Source organism: Miscanthus floridulus, chromosome 13, assembly GCF_019320115.1.
Source record: "Miscanthus floridulus cultivar M001 chromosome 13, ASM1932011v1, whole genome shotgun sequence".
In the NCBI taxonomy this organism is placed as follows: domain Eukaryota; kingdom Viridiplantae; phylum Streptophyta; class Magnoliopsida; order Poales; family Poaceae; genus Miscanthus; species Miscanthus floridulus.
The window spans coordinates 10,261,215-10,281,318 of NC_089592.1; the positions used below are offsets into that span (position 1 = coordinate 10,261,215).

General features: G+C 43.3%; 1 pseudogene; it reads right to left on the reverse strand.

Annotated features, from left to right (window-relative positions):
* Nucleotides 1–11,601: 11,601 nt before the first annotated feature.
* Nucleotides 11,602–16,935, reverse strand: LOC136501138 (disease resistance protein RPM1-like; annotated as a pseudogene).
* Nucleotides 16,936–20,104: the final 3,169 nt, after the last annotated feature.

A 20,104-nucleotide genomic window follows, 5' to 3' on the forward strand; every position in this document is an offset into this window, starting at 1 on the left:
TCATATAGGCTGATCAACTGATTAATAATTAACTATGAATCTCCAAATACTTCAATTGCCTCGGCTTTTACTTCACGAAGAAGTTGAAGCCTCTTAAAAATACCTTCATATTCTACTTGGTTGTTGGTAATCATTGGTTCAGCTGAAAAAGTAAATTCAAAACTTGCCCCTCGAGGTGAAATAATAACAACACCAATGCCACCACCTTGCTTGCATGATAACCCATCAAAGAACAACGTCTAGGGTACCGGCTCCACATAGCCAACACTTGGCTTATGATGTTGGGTGACAAAATCAGCTATTACTTGCCCTTTGACTACTTTAGCCGATTCGTACCTCAAGTCAAATTCTGACAATGCAAGAATCCACTTTCCCATTCTTCCATTTAACATTGGCATTGATAGCATGTACTTGATCACATCAGTCTTGGAGACAATTGTACACTCAACCGATAACAAGTAATGTCGTACCTTAGTGCAAGAGAAATATAAGCATAAGCATAACTTTTCAACGGGAGAATATCTTGTCTCTAGATCCAGAAGCCTCCTACTGAGATAGAAAATAACTCGCTCTTTCCCTTCGAACTTTTGCATCAGGGCTGATCCAATTGTCTGGTTATCGACTGATATGTACAACTTAAAAGGCTTACCTTGCTGAGGAGGGACCAACACAGGTGGATATTTCATATATTCTTTTATTTCCTCGAACGTCTTTTGTTGTACGTCACTCCACTTAAACTCTTGATCATTTTCAACTTCAACAAGGGAGAAAACAGTAGAACTTTTTCTGATAAATTTGAAATAAACCTCCTGATAAAATTAATCTTACCAAGCAAAGATTGTAACTCTGTTTTAGTAGCCAGGGGTACTGCCTCATCAATCGCTTTCATACTCTTTTGACCAATTTCGATTCCTCTCTCATGGACCATGAAACCCAAGAATTATCCAGCTGATACTCCAAAAGCACACTTATTAGGATTCATCTTTAGACTATGTTTTCTTGTGCACTCCAAAGTCTCCCACAAATCAGCTAGATGTTCCTTGTACCCTTTGGATTTTACCATCACATCGTCAATGTAAATTTCAACAATCCTACCGATCAACTTATAAAAAATATAATTCATTGCCATCTGATAAGTTCCACTGGCATTTTTCGAACCAAAGGTCATCACAACCCATTCAAATAAACCGATTGCGCCAGGGCATCTGAAAGTTGTTTTTGCTATGTCTTCCTCAGCCATAAAAATTTGGTTATATCCTACATTGCCATCCATGAAACTAATAACCTTGTGCCCGCCGCTGCATCTACCAACATATCAGCTATCGATATCGGATAACCATCCATGGGTGTAGCTTTGTTCAGATCTCTAAAATTGATGCAAACTCTTAACTTCCCATTTTTCTTATATATAGGAACAACATTCGATATCCATTCTGCATATCGGCACAGTCGAATAAATTTTGCTTCTAGCAACCTCTCAGTCTCCTTTTTGATATCATCAAGAATGTTTGGGTTGAATCTCCTTGGAGCTTGTTTAAACGGCCGATATCCAAGTTTGATTGGCAACCGATGTTCAACAATTGATCAGTCTAGATCAGGCATCTCATAGTATTCCCAAGCAAAACAATCTTTAAATTCCTTTAATAACTCAACTAACTCTTGCTTATACTCAGGATCCAACTTGGCACTTACATATGTCAGCCTAGGCCTATCTCTAGAACCAATATCTACCTCTTCTAATTCATCGACCGACGTAAAGCCATGTCCTAGTTTGCCATCTGTACCATCTATTGGATTATCCATTAAAACAAATTTTCAAAGCCGACTGCTTGGATCGGCTGTTGGCTTTCATTATTGACTCTAATGAAGCCTCCTTCCCATAGCTTGCCAGAAAAACACTCGAAGTCTTCTAGCTCCCAATATATTGGATCGGCTGTTGCGATACTCATAGATTCATCAGCGTGAACCAGCTCGACATTATCTCCATGCCATTGAATCAAACACTGATGCATGGTCGATAGCAAACAATAGTTTACATGAATCCAGTCATGACCGAGGAGTAGACTTTAGGAACCTTTTTCATCGATGATGAAGAATGTGGTGAGCAGAGTCTTACTCTCGATTGTTAGTTCGACGTTCATTGCCCCTAGGGTCTTAGACGCATTACCCCCAAAATCCTTAAGCATCACGTCGGTCTCAATCAAATCTTCTGGTCCCTTGCCAAGTTTACGAAAAGTGGTGTAAGGCATAAGATTGACAGAAACACCTCCGTCCACCAATATCTTGTTCATCGGCTTCCCATCAACAAAACATTTTACATATAAAGCCTTTAAGTGCCGATGCTTGACTGGCTTATTGAATATAGCCTGTTGTATAACTGTCAACTTGGTAACTATTTCCTCATACTCTGATTCATCAAAATCTGAATAAACTTCTTGATCTGCTGGAGCCCTGAATTCTGATGACAATAGAAAAGCCATTTGAATATTAGCCGATGGTTACTCTCTATCGGTTGTTCGTTTAGCACACCACACTTGAGGTCTACCAGATGCTTGAGCATGTTCCAGTTCTCTATTCCTTAGGTGTTGCACCCTTCTTTTCTAGCTTCTTATTAAACCTCCTGGACACCATTGGCCTTCCTGTCAAATATATTTTTCTTCATTATTTTCTTCTTCATAATCAGCCCAGTTTTGATCTAGAACTCGCTTCTCTAGCCGATTATGAATACTTCTATTTTTTAAGCACCGATCCATATTATTATGATGATACTCATCTCGAGCATGGATAGACCGGCGGTTGGCTTGAGATTGCCTGAACTCTCAATATTGCTCGCTGCATTCTGAAGGGTGTTGTAATCCGTGCCATAATGATATCCTTGTGGAATCTCTATCTACTGGGTTCTTTGCTGGTTTGCTGCTTGAAGTCTCTGGTTATAGACGTTAGGATCTATATCTCTACGAATCCTTTGAACTGATGGCGCTATCTTTTGAGCTGATGATGATATTTGGCCTGATGTGCCAAAATTAAATATCTAGTTCTAACCTTATCCCGTCGGCTGTTGCACATGCTGCACTGACGATCTAGGATTATACTGTATCTAATTATTAGTAGCACCTTGAACTTGCTCAGATGGGCTCTAAACTACCTGGACATCATTATTACCAGCTGGTGCCGCTTCTTGATGGCTAGTACCGGCTAGATTAGTCTCCTGAGTCGATAGATGTAGAATGTTGTAATAAGTCGGCCCAACCTGATCAATTGGATATCCATGAAACACCTCTTTTATGGTGTTGTGGAATGTGTTCAAGAAAACTTCATTATGGCTCGATATGGCATCATGAACATATTTGTTTATAGCTTCCACGAAGAAATGCATGTCTTTAGCTTCATCTGCATCTGTCCGCCCATGTAATAGAACTCTTGGTAGTAGATATTTCTGAACAATTGTATTGTCACGTGTCTTGGTGTAGGACAACAAATACTTATTCTGAAATTCTTCTATATCTTTACTGATGATATCTTTATCTCCATCAGGTAGATCTTCGTAAGGCACCATAAGGATGTCGCTGTTGTTGTAAGCCACCATGACGATTGTGGGGTCCCACTGAGCATGCCAAAATGTGTGTCGGTGCAAAGATGTGTTGACACATGGCAAGCCAAAAGGATCTGCTTAGGATGAGCCTAGAGATCCGCTTAGCTTCAATGCAGGGTTAGTCGATCCTGCGTATTCCTCCCAAGACGTGCCAGTCAATTTGACCATGCAATTAACAAGGAGATAAAGTTTATCAGTAATTTAAGGTGGAACATATCGATCTTTGCCCAGATAGTTTCAAGGGTGCCGCTTCGGGAGCAGACAGATGGGAAAATCGACTAAATAGCCGATATGCATAGAAATCGACTATGACGGACTGTAAAGCTCATGGGTAGCGATTGATTTCATATTGATAGGTAGATGTGAGTGAGATCATCAACTAGATAGATATTACTAGTATAAAGCATTAAGCCGATGAATCTAATCGAGAAAAGATATAGCATGCGAACAGATCGACTGTCTAATACAAATGGACCTACAAACACTCTGGATCTAATCTGTTACCATCATCAGTGAGGTTCGATCGAATCGATGGCAGCTATGATGATAATAACAAACTAAAACCTTAGAATCTATAAAAACATCTATACATCGACAGGCTTTCCGAAAGACATGCTATACGTGAAGGCTCAGGCAGGTGAAAAGGGTCTACAACGTGTTAACAATCGACTACTTCACATGGACAGACCTATCAACTCATCAGACCTAACCTGCTATCTTTAACAGTGGGGTTCGACTGGATCGATGCAGACGTGATAAAGATAACAAATCAAACCTTTAAAGTAAACAGATCTATTTACATTTAACAGAATCATATAAATACACTATAGGCGTTAACGCATAAGCGATCGCCTATTTAGCCGATGTAGGCATAGCAAACAGTTAAAGTCATGCCTAATCAAGAACAGATCTACTAACTAGCATCCTCCAATCTACAGTGCTATCAGTGGGGATCGACCGGATCGTTACAGTCATAATAGTGGACCATAGACCAGATTTAACTAGCCAGCAAACCTCTTTAAGATCATATATGCCTTAACCGCGTACTATGTAGATCAAGATCAAAGTAAAAACAGCCGATGAAACATAAACCATCGCTCAAGGTAAACAATATTGTGTTGTAGCAAGGCAAACAATAGACTAAAGGATATGATGCTGATCTAAATCGATCTCGACCGGGCAGGTTGATATTGCTGAAAACTAATGACAATAAGAATATCAGCAAGATCGGTAACTTAATGAATCTACCCGAAGGACGCCACCCTTAGGTAGAGCCGATAACTTGATCTTAATCTAATTCGAGCAGTGTAGGTCAACTAGATCGATGCAGCCATACTTGAACTAGATAAGAGTCGATAACTAGCTTATACTAGAGTTCACAGTGGAGGTCGACCAGATCGATTTAGCCGTACAAACAGAAGTATAAGCCATGACGGTACTTACAGACAAGCCGGAGGTCGGCTGAACCGATGCAGCCCTGCTTGTTGAAGAACTCGTCGAAATCTACTCTACTCCTACTCCTAAGGGTTGGCACAGAGCCAAAAAGAAAGTTACTTGTATTTGATTGATTGGATGTCTTTTTACAATAGCCGGGGTCCAATATTTATACCCATAATCTAAGCATGAATCCTACTTAAGCACGACTCGTTATAATTTTTGGTATAGAATAAAACATTTCTAATTTAAGATAACTTGGATCCTAATCTTTCCCTTTTTGTAGAGTCCGACATGTTCTCCTCGACGCCAATTGTAGCTCATTGTCGTTATCTGCTGATGTCATTCGAAGAGAGCCGATTCTGGTGTATCTAAATCAGCTGATATCGATCCTTACGCAATTGATTCCTCGATTGACATGATCTTGGAAGCTTCGAGTTCCCATATTCCTCTTCCCAAATTTTGATGTAAACAGTGTCATTTGCTTGGTAGATCACTAGTGTCTTGGTCCTCTAAGAAGCAAAATAGTGTGGCTTTGTTCACCGCTGAAGCGGAATACATTGCCGCAGGTGCTTGTTGTGCACAAATACTTTACATGAAGCAAACTTTGCAAGACTATGGTGTAGTTCTAGAAAAGGTACCTCTTTTGTGTGATAATGAGAGTGCGGTAAAGCTTGCTAATAATTTGGTTCAACACTCTCGCACCAATCACATAGATATCTGCCATCACTTTCTTAGAGATCATGTTGCTAAAAATGATATATCACTAGAAGGTGTAAGGACCGAGGATCAATTGACAGATATCTTCACTAAACCGCTAGATGAGGCTATTTTTGTCAGTTAAGGAATGAGCTCAATGTGCTTGATTTTAGTAACTTCATTAGAAAATGAGCTTGTGTTGTCCCTTGCATTGCATTGTAATATACAACATGTTTAATTTTTAATAATGCATATAGGGCTTGTCTAACATGGTTAAGATAACCGTCGAAAAGCGTGTGAAGAAGCTTAACCTTGGATCAAACTTGACAAGCAACTAGAATCACTTTCAAGTATTACATTTCATATGCATGTGTGTTGTTTTGTCGTTTCCTTTCAATTACCCTTTTATTGCCTATTTTCTTAAAAAGAATTATAGCCTAAGGCAAAATATTTTAAAAAATTTGAGGGTTTGAGAGAGGTCACTCACATCAGTTCTAATTGGTGTTTATTTGGGTCTTACTGAAGTTGGGACTTGATTGGAAACAGGCAGCGCGAAGGAACATTGAAGATTCGTTGAAAAAGGGCGACCGGACGCTGCACCGGACTCTGGATTCCAGCGTCTGGTCAGTTCACAGGAGGTGAACAGAATCGCACAGGAGTGATCGGACGCTAAAATAGAACTTATACTGCATCCGGTCAGATGATGTCCCTACGTCCGATCAGGCGAAGAAGACGAACATAGGACCAACTGGACTTTGGCTGTGTCCGGTCAAGGGTAACCAGACGCGTTTGGTCATGACTTGAGGGGTTTTGGACCTCTCTGTTGTCGACCGGACTCTAGGTGGTAGCGTCCGGTTGTTGCCACCTGAGTGTCCGATCAATGGAAATCGAGTGGATGTAATTCTCCTTATCCGTCAAGGGGGGCCACCATATATACCTTTTCCTCGGTATGTCACGGCACTTATGCAAACCTAATCTCGCCGTCGTGCTGCTCCACCCACATTGCATCGTCGTGCCCTAACTCCACCACCGTGTCCGCTGCAACCACGCTGCCTGCCCGTGCCGCCTGCCCATAGCCACACCACTGCGCACTACTCACGACGTGCCCATACTCATGCCAATCTCACCGCAACAAGCTCGCCGCGCTTGTGCCTCCTCAGTCGTGCTTGCGCCGCGCCCATGTGCTGACCTCTGCTACGCCAATTTGACCCATCCGCCATGCCTACATTGCATTGCTCGGCCGTAGCATCACTCCACATCACAAACCCTAACCCTAGGCGTATTCTAGTGGTGCCCTGTGGTTCGTTCCTCTGCTGATCGGTCACCGGTTCATCAGGTAGCAAACCATCGTTTTCAATTTCATATCTACTGCTTGCTTCTTAGAGTTTCGCATCTCTAGATGTATATTGTGATTATTTATATATCATATCTATTCTATCATGTAGCGAGTCGGTGCTTTTGTGGTTGTCTTTGTAGTTGTTAGTAAACTCGGGGACAAGCATGTGAGTACGAATCGAGGCCAAGCCTCACGAGTGTCAGTTGGCAGTTAATTCTTGTTTGTGGTAGTAATTCTCTTCAGATTCAGCAATGGCACAAGTCAAGAATGCTGGAGGTGGTCCCGGTGATGAGGATCCTAGACCTCCACCTTGCCTGACTAATCAAGAGAAGGGGAAGGCGAAAAAGACCACAACAAAGAAGCAGAAACTTGTTGATGTGGAGGCTAAGAGAGCTACAGCAGTAGCAGCCGCCGCTGAGCGAGTAGAGAGAGGTGGAGCTAGGAGTGGTGTTCGTATTACAGATCAGCTATCACCAGCTCAGAGGGCCACCGTTGAGAGGGTTGAGAGTCTTCATGGTGGTTCAGCTAGGACTGTCATGCTTGGAGGACGGTGTGTCGCTTTAGAGGAGAGTCAGCCTCAAGGGGAGCCAGAGCAGCAGACACAGCCAGTAGAGCAGTCAGAGGATACTTAGCAGGAAGAGCAGACCGAGGAGATAGAGCAGACACCTCAGCCACAGCTTCGATGCTCTGGTCATACACGTATGCAAGTGTCACCGAGGCCTGAGACACAAAGGAGGGGTTCTCGTTTGCCTCCTAGACCACAGGGTCCACCTTCGGTGACTCACCTTGACCTAAGGGTAGCCACAGCCAAGCAGGTGCAGTAGCTCCATTTCATGTAGTTTGATGACTGGTTTCCACCGAGGCAGGATGAGTGTGTTTTAGAGCACTTCTATACACCACTGCAGGAGGATTTCTATAATGCTTATTTGAACAGTGGAGTTGCATTCAGATCTCAAAGAGTTTGCTCCATTAAGTCACTTGTTGCAGCTGTAGGTGAGTAGATTCGTCCCCATCTATCATATCTGCCAGGTTTGACAGACCTTCTTGGATGGACTGGCCGCTATGTTCCATCATGGGTCCATGAGTTCTACTCTTCACTTTGGATTGACCTGAGGCATAGATTCATATACTTTGCATTTAGAGGTTGTGACTACAGGCTCCAAAGCTCGAGGGTCAGAGAGATTCTTAGGATTCTAGAGTCACTCATTTGCCTTCACGAGGTTTGCTATGGTCAGACAGAGCCTCCTAGACGCCCACACGGTGGGGCTTATGCCACCCACAGATCTTGTCTGACCATGTTTCTCAGATCCATTCAGCGAGGGGGCGAGCAGGACACCATGTGACCTTACTCCTATAGATCGACTTCTTAATGCTATCATGAGGACTCTGCTCCCGAGGATGGGTTACCACGAGGGATTGACTCGCATCTAGTTGTGGTTAGTGAATTCTCTGGTGCAGCAGACCGTATTTGATATTTGGGATGTCATTCTTTTAGAGATGGAGGACACACTTGCTGAGGGTTTCAGAGGTCACCGACAGCTGCCTTATGCAAACTAGATTACCTTCTTGATTAGAAAGGCAGTTACACAGAAGTCCCCAGAGACGATGGTTGAGTACACAGGTGCTACTACAGAGTTCTCTCCTTATAACATGACTTAGATGCTTCGCCATAGTAGTGTGAGGACACCTTGCCAGTCGAGTCATTGCCCAGAGGTCCCGAAGACAGCAGCCCAGCAGGATGAGATCATTAGGGGCATTGCAGTGATAGAGAAGGAGCAGCTAGATGCTCAGCAGGAGGGTGTGGTTGAGAGCGGCCCTAGTGACAGTTCTGATGATGATTACTAGGCTATTCCTTAGATGCCTCCTCGACCACACGACAGAGAGACCAGTGGCTCCAGCTCCGCTCCATAGCCACCGCAAATAGATCCAACTCTTCTAGTAGTACTTGAGCGGATAAGGCAGGACCAGGCATGCTGAGTGAAAAGTGACTAGACGATGGGTGCCTGCGTCCGGTCAACTCTAGAGAGATTCTAGAGAGGGAGATTCTTGATTGGACACGTCCGGTCAGTGCTGACCGAACGCTGGTCAGGATCCAGTAACTGATCGGACGCTGAACAGCGAAGTGACCGGACTCTGGGTGCCAGCATCCGGTCAACATCAGTAAGGTTCCAGAGAGCGTTTTTCATGACCGAACGCGCCCGGTCAGTGCTGACCGGACGCAGGACAGAGTCCGGTCAGAACTTAATGGCTCTTTCTAACACAATAGCGGGGATAACTGATCGGAGCGTCCGATCACCCTGACCGGAGCGTCCGGTCACCCCATAGAGTGATGACTCAGCCTCCAAATGTTATGTTTTGAATGAGAGGGTATAAATACTTACTCTACTCGACCAAAGGAGGTCTCTTGCCTATTTATTCAGCTGAGAAACACCCTTGAGAGTGAAAAAGGAGAGCAAGAGCCTAGTGAGGTGATTGGGATTTGAGAATCCAAGATTAAGGCCTCATTAGTGCAAGGAGAGTAGCAAGTATGCACCCACCCTTCTCATTAGGCTTGTTGTGGTCAAGTGAGAGTTTGTGCTTTGTTACTCTTGGTGATCGCCATCACCTAGACGGCTTGGTGGTGATCAGGAGTTTGGTGATCATCCGACAGAGCTTGTGGATGCCCCAACTCAAGTTATGAGCGGTTGTGGGCGATTCACCGCGATGGAGTATCGAAGAATCAACCCGTAGAGAGCACTTGATCCTTGCGCGGATCAAGGGGGAGCTACACCCTTGCGCGGGTGCTCTAACGAGGACTAGTGGGGAGTGGCGACTCTCCAATACCTCGGCAAAACATCTCCGTGTTTCTTCTCCTCTCTTTACTTTAAGCATTTATATTCGAGCAATTCATTTCTTGTCTTTACATTCTTAGAATTACCATGCTAGAGTAGGATTGGAATCTAGGGTGCAAAACTTTTATACGGTAGAACAATAGGAACACATTCTAGGCACAAGGGGTGAAGTAGGCTAAATATAGGGTTTAATTATTGCAAAGAATTTTAGAATTAGTCCAATTCTCTCTCCCTCTTGGGCATCTTGATCCTTTCAGTATTGCTTAAAGGCTAAGAGACTAAAGTTAGGAATATATATGTATCCGATTCTCTTAGTTCTTCAAAAAGATATTGACACGGAAATTTCTAACGCCCATACGTTCAATGGGATATGATTTCATCGAACGGTACCGAACGGCTCAGCAGAAACACGCCACACTTCCACTGTATTGCTGCAGTTCTTCCTCGTCTGCCTCATCCCGCCACGCATGGTACCCCGCTCCCATTCGTCTCACCTCGCCCCGCGCCTGCCGCTCCTCCCCCTGACACCCTCCTCTCTCTCTGCGCGGGTAAGACCCAGGAGCTGGGATGAGTGAGGATGAGCACGCTCCGTCCGCAGGACATCAAACGCGCCACACGCCCCATCCGTCGGCCCCCGGCTCGCGTGCCCCATCATTCTCTGAACATACCTCCAAAACACGAAACACTTACGACATGAAAAACATGAATGCAACATATGTCTAAAACGAATGAAACATTTGCAACATACACTTACAACGTATGTGTGAAATATATGAAACATCTAGATAAAATACTTACAACATGCAACATGAAAACACTTATTGCAACATAAGACCGAAACAACTAAAATATTTGGAACATACTTTTGCGACATATGTGTAAAACATATGCTACATCTAAATAAACATACTTACAACGTACGTCTGAAAAAGCAGATAAAACATTTTTTTTTGAGAAACAACAAATGAAACATTTGGAATGAACGATCGCAACATCTGCAACATTCGAGAGTGGATCAAGTAATTAGAAGGGACCTGTGGGGCCGTTAACCTGTCCGAATGGGCGGTCCGGGAGCTGAGAGAAGAACTCGAACTACTGGATACGCGAACCTGACGATTTACAAAAATGAGACTCGAAATATCAGTCATCTGCAGATTTGACATGAGACCCACGTTCGTAGAAGCCATGTCATCCACCGAGTGTCGTAGTGAGCGTCATTTTTACAATTTTTTCGAACTCAACCGACCGCGCACCTTACCGGCGGTGGCGGAGGCGGCTGCGGCCGCGGCCGTTGTCCGATTATCTATCCAATCCCACCGATTACTAGTGATCTCGAGTTCCTCATTCAGTTCTGTAACAGCGTCTTGCAGCAATGCAGCCCCAGCGGAGACGCCGACGGCGGAATTGCTACAGCAGTTGTTCAAGCCCCCGGCTGAGTCGACGCCCGCGGCGGATCGATTCGAGTCCACGGCGTGGTCCGTGTTGGTTGTCGACTTGTAGGCACCTTCGGATCCATCGGCAGCGAGCTTTGCGGCTCCATGTCCTGGAATCGTCTCGCCACTTGTGGAGCTGGATGCCCTCCTGACGGAGGCCAATGGCCTGGTCACGCCTGCTAAAGGTATGGATTCCAATTCCATTATTTTTACATGCGTTGTTAGCGCCCTAAATAAGTTGTGTTCTCGATGTCGTCAGATCAGGTTGTCCTGGAATACTGGAAAATATTATGAAATGCTCAGTACATACATACTCTGAAATGTTATTGCCAAATGCTTCGTATACAGACTGAAACATTCTCAGTTCGAAATGGTTCCGAATAATTACCGAAACAACATTATTACAGATAAATACATAACATTGTATTGCAACAACGTTGAGTTCTGCTATTTCATCTTATTAACCGGGCCTGATGTTGCTTGGCGCCTGCTGTTCCTCTTTCTTGGTGCCAGTGCCTGTGCTGCTTTCTGCTCAAAGTTTGGATCCTAGGTACCTGGATGACATGCCATGCCCTAACAACGTCAATGCAACAGCTTCTAGTTCTAGTGCTGCATTTCCTCTCCACAGTAATGCCCAAGCTCAATACACCCATCATGAACCGTTCGCCAATGCACCCATCCTACTTCCTGCCAATTGGCGGCGGCCATAAGGTAACCGTAGACCCACAGACAAATCATATATCATCCATGTTACCAATTGTCAATGCTTTGATATGGTGCTGATTTATCATTTTTGCCTAGTGATTAGTGACCAATTTGCTTATACTTTATCAATCATGTTTCCAATCAGCAATGCCAAAAACCATTTTTTTAGTGAATGGTAGTGAATATTCTACTCCTTCTGAGTCGATCTGCAATTATGTGTTAATAATACTGAATTAGAATGATAGTTTGACTTGGATATTGTACTTCAGATGACTATGCATACAAAGCCTTTTTTTTTTCTTTATTACATTGTCTTGCACCTACGGGCATGACTTTTTCATGTCAAGTATTATGCACGTTACCCACAGGTTGTGATTCCTATTTATGAGGGTTAATTACTCCCATATCACATTTTCAAGGTTTCCAAGATGGCTGGGTTTCACTACGAGACTTTTTAGGAAACGTTTAATAAGATACTGCCTTCAATCTAGGTGAATGATACCATCCTCCTAAGGGCGAGTACCCTGTAGGCATACAATCATCAAGACGTCAACCAAAGGCAGGCTGAGCATCATTCTTAAAACCTAGAACCCCCCTCTATTGTATTGTAAGCTGCTATCAAATTAGACAAACTCAAGTAATTAGTTAAGACCAGATCCATAGTCTTGTGGTTGCACAGTATATCCTAAGTGGCCACTCCACGAACCGGTCATTACGGCAGGCAGATATAAGCATCTCTAACGAAGACCTAGATGCTAACAAAGCCACATTTTAGTTACCACAGTTGCATACACCATTAGTTACAAACCTGCACATATATCATCCATGTTGCCAAACAAAAAGACTTAAAAGTTATCGATGTTTGTAGTTTTTAAGGTTTGGCCAAATCTTATCGAAACATATTTTTGTGACTGGAGGGAGTATTTAGTGAGGGGAATCTTCATTAATTGCAACGAGACTTTACACTTGTAGCTCTACACAAGAAAACATCCAAATTAAAAAAAAAACAAGTAAGTGGTGTTAAAAGCCATCTAACGCCAAATAATAAAGCTTACGAACCTTAGAAAAGACATGAAGAAAGTTTAATCTGTAGGTTGAGAAGCTTTCACTTGCCTTATGCCGTTGTCCCGTATGTGTATGGTTGAATGCTGCTTGCAAAATCAGGATGCATATCAACAAAAGTTACTGTATTTAGGGACTCGAGATATCTGACACCAACTGGAACCTCTCGTAGCTCCGGGAGGCAATGCATTTTTAGACGTTCAAGGCTGGCCAAAGCTCCCTTCTGTATGCGTATTTGATTGAGATGGGGCAAATTCTTCAAGTAAAGTTCCTTTAAATTCACTGCTTGGAAGTATAATTCTTGGCCGGTGTATGCCCGTACAAGAGATAACTCAGTCAAGTTTGACAATTTAGAGAGGTGTGGTACTGAACTTTCTGAAAGCTGACTGTAATATAGCATTAGCCTAAGAAGCCCATTTCCGTGATTTAAGAAAAAGGGCGATGTCAAAGTTCCTTCTGACAATCGTCCAACCAAAGTAAGGATTTGAAGGGGATTTGGAAATGTCAAATCATCCAGCTGTAGCAGTTCATCTTCGTTGCGTGCTTCTATTATTAATGCTGACAGCTGGCACATCTTTGACAAAGAACCACACAATTGTGCACAGCAATTACTCCTTACATCACAAATTATAAGGCTTCTCAGCTGGGATAAATTTCCAAGTTTTGCAACAAATACTTCACTTGCTTTAATGGTCCACAGAGTTTGCAGTTCGATCAAACTCCACAAGCCCTTAAATGGTTTCATAGCTTCACAAAATTTGAAACTGTTGTAAGTTGCATCATGCAACCGTGAAACCAGAAGCTGTCGCAATTTCTTCAGTTTTGAAAACCCTTCTGGGAACTTCACTAACTGCGCATTCTCAATACTCAATGTTTGTAAGTTTTGAAGCTTTGTAATAGATTTAGGGAGTTCTTTCACTTTGGTGTCATCGAGGCACAAAAGCCTAAGGTTGAATAGCTCCCCAATTGAACTAGGAATGGTCTCAATAGGCAAGCCTGATAAGTCTAATACTGTGAGGTACTTCGGTTTGGAGGAAATAGAAGAATACCACAAAGATGATGCCCTGCTGGTGTCAAACGTTATGAAGGTGCGAAGCCTGGATGCATCAATGTTTGATGGAATGCCCTTGCTGCATTGGAGCACAGCCACTCGTCGAGAATCTGATCCCACTTGCATTGCTTCATTATTTCCATCATAAGTTGTACTGAAACCCTCTCTTTTAGATTGGAAAATGGCTAGTTCACGCACAAGATCATGCATACGAATACATTTAATCCTACCAAAGCTGTTTCTGTGTGTGCAACGTGAAGCATGCTCCGTCGTACAAGTTCTCTAAGATAACTTTCAGCGATGTCTTCTAAGCTGCATGTCCCTTTTTGTTCAATAAATCCTTCAGCTATCCACAATCTAATCAATCTCTTTCTGTGTATCAGATAATCTTCTGGAAACATAGCACAATACAGGAAGCAGTTCTTCAAATAGTCTGGTAGGTATTTATAGCTTAGATTTGTGATTTTCTCCACGTGATTAAGGTTCTCATTGCTGTGTAGCTCCCAAATAAGCTGATCATAAAATAGCTTCCACTCATCAACTTTCTTCGGTCTTAGCGACAATATGCTTCCTATTGCCACAAGGGCTAATGGCAAACCATCACATTTCTCCACAATGTTTTTACCACACTGAAGTAACTCTGGAGGGCAGATATGATTTTCAACTTTCGGAAATGCCTTCCTACAAAATACATGCCAGGAATCATGGTCACCAAGAGGTTCTACTTTAATCTTACAACTATCCTCAGCTATTGAAGCTACCTCCTCAGTTCTTGTTGTGATTATTACTCTACTTCCAAGGCCATTATCTACAAGAACCTCTTTAATTCTGAAAAGAACATCAGCCGTCCAGACATCATCCAGTATGATCAAGTACCGTTTTTTATCTAGAGCTTTTATCAATTGCACTCTTAGTTCTGCACTATCCATTGTTCCAGGATCAAATGCTTTCTTATCTTTCCGGACAAGATCTGTCAGCATTTTCTTCCATACATCTCTAGTTTATATGACTGAGAGATAGAAACCCATGCACGGCAATCAAAGTTGGACCCTTCATTTTTGTACACATTGTTGACAAGAGTGCTTCTTCCAATGCCACCCATACCCCAGACAGCAATGATCCGAAGTGATGGATCTTCAAATGATAATGAACTAATCAAGGTTTGCTTATTTTTATCAATTCCCGCAAGCTCCTCGTCACTGATTGAGTAATCATGTCCAGGAAGATATATTTCTTTTTCAGTTTCATAGCTTCCTGCAGGTATATCAGTCCCACCATCTAAGGGATTAGTCCAGCGGTCTCTACATTCAGATGGTTGTTTAAGCTCTTGCTTTATTCTCTTAATTTCACTAGCAATTTCATCTAGTGAAAACAGACGTTGAGGTTTCTTGGCTATTTTCTTCATGTAATCCCACCATGATCCTATCTGATTGTGTTTACCAACTACATAAATAAAATGATCTACAGTGTCTTCCATATCATAAGCCAGTCTTCGGACTTGTCCTATCCATGTTTCTATTACTTCACCTTTCCATCCCTTACGGCCAATTTCCTTAAGAAATGCCCGAATAAGCTCAAGCTCATTACTAATCAGTTTCATGTCAACTGGGAGTGCTGCTACCAACTCAGATTTCTTAGCAAGCAAAGGTTTAGCAAAACTTAGGGTCTCTCCTGCCAGAGCTATGGCAATCTTTTTCAGGACAAGAAGAACAGCAATCTCTGCCATCTCTTCTTATGTGATCGACCTGGATATTTTAGCGGAAGTCAAAGTTCACTCTTTAGCACCAATACTATTCCTTGCGCATCAAATCTACATGAATAAAACAAATCTCGTACTGAATAACAAATGGTAACTATTTTGCAAGATGTAATGCAGAAGAGAGAGAGAGAGAGTCCTTTTGAAGTCTAATCTGCTAAAACCATTTGAAATACTTTGAGGCTTGCTGGAAAAAGTCAAGAGAGAGAGAGAGAGAGAGAGTCCTTTTGAAGTCTAATCTGCTAAAACCATTTGAAATACTTTGAGGCTTGCTGGAAAAAGTCAACGTTCGGTCATAACTCATAGGTACCAGTTTCTTGTACATTGAATCTATGTTTTTTTAGAGCAGCAAGCCAGCAAGTAGTAACAAATTTGCAAGATGTAATGAAAGTAGAGCTAGTCCTTCGAGGTCAGATCAGCTAATACCTTAAGGCTTGGAGATCTGTGGATACTTTTGGAGTAGTTGCGGTAGTTGAATAGGTGCGCTTGTTGGAGAAAGAAGATGAATAGGAAGAGGCAGAAGGATGAATCAGTGAACACTCATTCCCGATGTCAGGAGGTAGAGAAGAATCATGTAAGTTGCCAAAGATCCATGCTATTTTTCTTAAAATGGAAAAACAGTGTAGGTAAGAATAGTACCAGTTTCTTCCCTTGAAACAGAGCAGCAGATTCAGCTTTTGAGAAATTCTCTGTCTGAACCTGAATAAGCATCACATGTTTGCTTGCTGCAAAAATGGGTAGCAAGCCATTATTTATCTGTTACGAAAACCAGAAGTGAAGTGGAAGCAGGATGGAGAGGCGATGAGAAACGAACCTTCAATGTCTAGTCAAAATGTTAGCCACCAGCAATAACAAGCAAAAGCAAGCACTGATTACTTGTCCTGATACATCCTGAGAGGAAAAGAGTTCAAGATTGGCAGCAAGCAAGGGGCATCGATCATAGGAGGAAGATACTAGAAGGTCCTAGAAGACACTAGAACCAATGGATCTGGGTACAATGCAAGAGAGTAGTAGTAGATGAGGAAGAACGGCAGAGAGGAATACCGTTTCAGAGTAATTTGTACATCTTTGCTATGATATGTGACTCTGCTTTGTTCTGGCGACAGCCAGGGCCCACCTGGCAGCCACCATATGCATATAGGTTCGGGTACAAGCGAAGACTTGACTCAAGTGGCCACTGGGCACTGGGTTGGTGGTCAGTCTACACTTGCTTTTATTCCAACAGTACGATCATCGTGCAACCAACCCAGGCACGCTGGGACCCATTTGATCAATGATTATTAGGATAGGGGAAATTTATCAATATAGCTCCATTCGCTGGTCTGAAACTGGCTAAAAAATACTGTTCCGGCTGAATTGTTGTGAGAGAAAAATACTGTTACGGCTAAAAAAAGAAGCTGAACAAGCCGAATATAGGGTAAGCCGAACAGGGCTATATCCTTCCTAAAACTTCCTTCCCTTCTCTGTTATAAAAAAAACTCAAATCCTGTAAATATTATTGTCCAAAGATTTTAATCTCTTTCACGCCATTATTCGGATAGTCTTGGCTAATACTCCGTCGGACAAAGAAAAATATCGTCATAGGATTTGTGCCGGTCAAAACCTAAATAAATTTATAAATAATATTAGTAACATTTGTATCTGTAAATAAGTTTATTATAAAAATATATTTAATAAGACATCTAATGGTAATACATCATAAATATTAATAGTTTCTTACATACATTTAGTTGAAATATTTGATTTCTCGAGAAGACAGGAAGTAAGAATGACACTCTTTCTAGGACGCATGGAGTAGATATCAAAAGACCAATTTGTTTGCCCTCTCTGTTCGACACAAATTTAGTTGCTCCCTTTTATGCCTACCAACCAAGCACATGATTAAGTTATACCATGTTCGCTTGATTGTATCAGCTAGGCTTATCAGTCATGGTATAATATTTTTCTCTCACAACAAAACAGTATCAGTCGGTTTATAAACCACAAAAACGATCAAACCAACAGGGCCTTACATTATTGTACTAGTACGCAACCTTGGAACTATGCTCGTAACCGAATAGTAGCATAGGCACAGACAACCAAAGCATTGAGACCGTCTCCAACGATACCACCCAAACGCAAAATAGGTGTTGCACAACGTTTTGGGTAGCAAGAAACGAGCTCTAACGGAACACCTAAATAAAGGACGCATTTTGCGTACCAGCCCAATTGAAAGGCAAATAAGCGTCTCGCGAAGGAGATGATGCAGATGTCTGGCGCCGTTGTGGTGGGCCCGCGGCGAGGCGCGGCTCGCGACGGGGCATGGCTGGCTCGGCGAGGCGAGCCCGAGGCGGGGAGCCACCGGCGCTTCCCGGCGGGTCCGCGGCGGACGCGGCCGGCGCGGCCAGGGCTGCTGCGGGGAGCCGCTGGCGCGGCGAGGAGCAACCGGATGCGTGGCGCTGGAGGGCGAGAAAGGCCGTGTCGTGGACCTGACGCCGCTGGCGGTCGAGGTCATCGCTGAGAGCTTCGAGGAGTGGCTGCGCGAGGAGATCCGGCTTCGGGGCGAGTTGCAGGAGCCCCAGCAGCTGCGGGTGTCCGTCGGCCGCGACCCTCGGTTGTCGGGCCCGTGGCTCGGCGCGGCGCTCTTCGCGGGGCTCGCTAGGGCCGGCTGCTCCGTCTTCGACATGGGGCTCGCCACCACGCAGGCGCCGGAGGTGTGAGGCGCCACGAACTTGGAGATGGGTGGGCGGCGGACAGACCGAGGAAGAAGAGGGCTAATTTGCGTGGCCTGTTGGAGAATCTAGATTTTAGGTACCGGAGTCTTTCTACTGTATATGACCTAAATTAGAGAATGGGCGTTGGATTTAGGTCTCATTGTTGGAGACGGTCTGAGCAGTAGCAACCAGCAACCACACAGCCTGTTCGCTTGCTCGTAAACGATCGTAAATTTCCAGCCGGGAACAGTGTTTTTCTCTCACACCAAACCAGCCAGCAGTAAATAATCCACGATACGATACGGCCTCCCGAACAAGCCGCAGCCTGTTCGCTTGCTCGTAAACGATCGTAAATTTCCAGCCGGGAACAGTGTTTTCTCTCACACCAAACCAGCCAGCAGTAAATAATCCACGATACGATACGGCCTCCCGAACAGGCTGACGGCCCACGGCGCTCACACAGTGAGCAACCCACCCTACTCGTCCCATCTCTATCATCTTCTTTCTCACTCAGTTGTCCATTAATGTTGGTCACCTCTGCAGATTTGGGGATGAATAGCAGGAGGAATACTGACATGCTGATGTCCATTTGCTTACTTAGGCAATTGCCTTGCATGAAAGGGATTGGAATTTAACACGAGATATATGAGAATTTTTTTAGGTGACAGATAAGTGGATTTAAATTTATATGACAGTGACATGTAAGGAATTTCTTCTTGGGATGAGTAGGAGGATTATGCAGGTAGCACTGCCGCTGGACGACTTTACAGATGACCTACAAAAATGATGTTACGCCACTTGCCATGATGCCTTAGGTCCAACAAAGTTACCTCCGCCTTATTTCTTCCTCTCACAGGTCACGTGTAAACTACAGTACTACACTGTAGAGTGTAGATGTCCTCCTCTCCTTCCCTTTTGACGCGAAGTGGCAGGAGCAATGACCTTCAGGACTGGTTTAGTTTCAAGTTCAATAACCATCATATCGAATCTTACGATATGTGTATGAAGCATTAAATGTAGACAAAAAAAACTAATTATATAATTTGGTTGAAAATCGCGAGACGAACATTTTGAGCCTAATTAATCTATGATTGAATATTAATTGCCAAATAAAAACAAAAATATTACAGTAGTCAAATTTCTAAATTTCGTCCAACTAAACGAGGCATCAACTAGCTCGAGGAAAGAAAACCGGTAAATTACAAAAAGAGCATGGCTGGGGTAGCCACTGCAAGAGTATCAGACACGATCTATCTATCTATAGTTCGATTTCTCTTGAGCTTGGAAGTTTGCGACTTGCGAGAGCCGGCCGGCCAAAGATTTTTTCTTCTTCTTGCTAGCTTGTGAACGAACGAGCTCCCAAAGGCGAATTTATGGTAGAACCGTCTAATCTAATATTTTATAGGAGTGCTTATCCTCTATTAGACACAAAGCACTCAAGGAAGAACATTAAATTACTCGGTTCCGTCGGGCACACTCCAGGGGAGAACTCAAAAATCCACATTTTTGCCA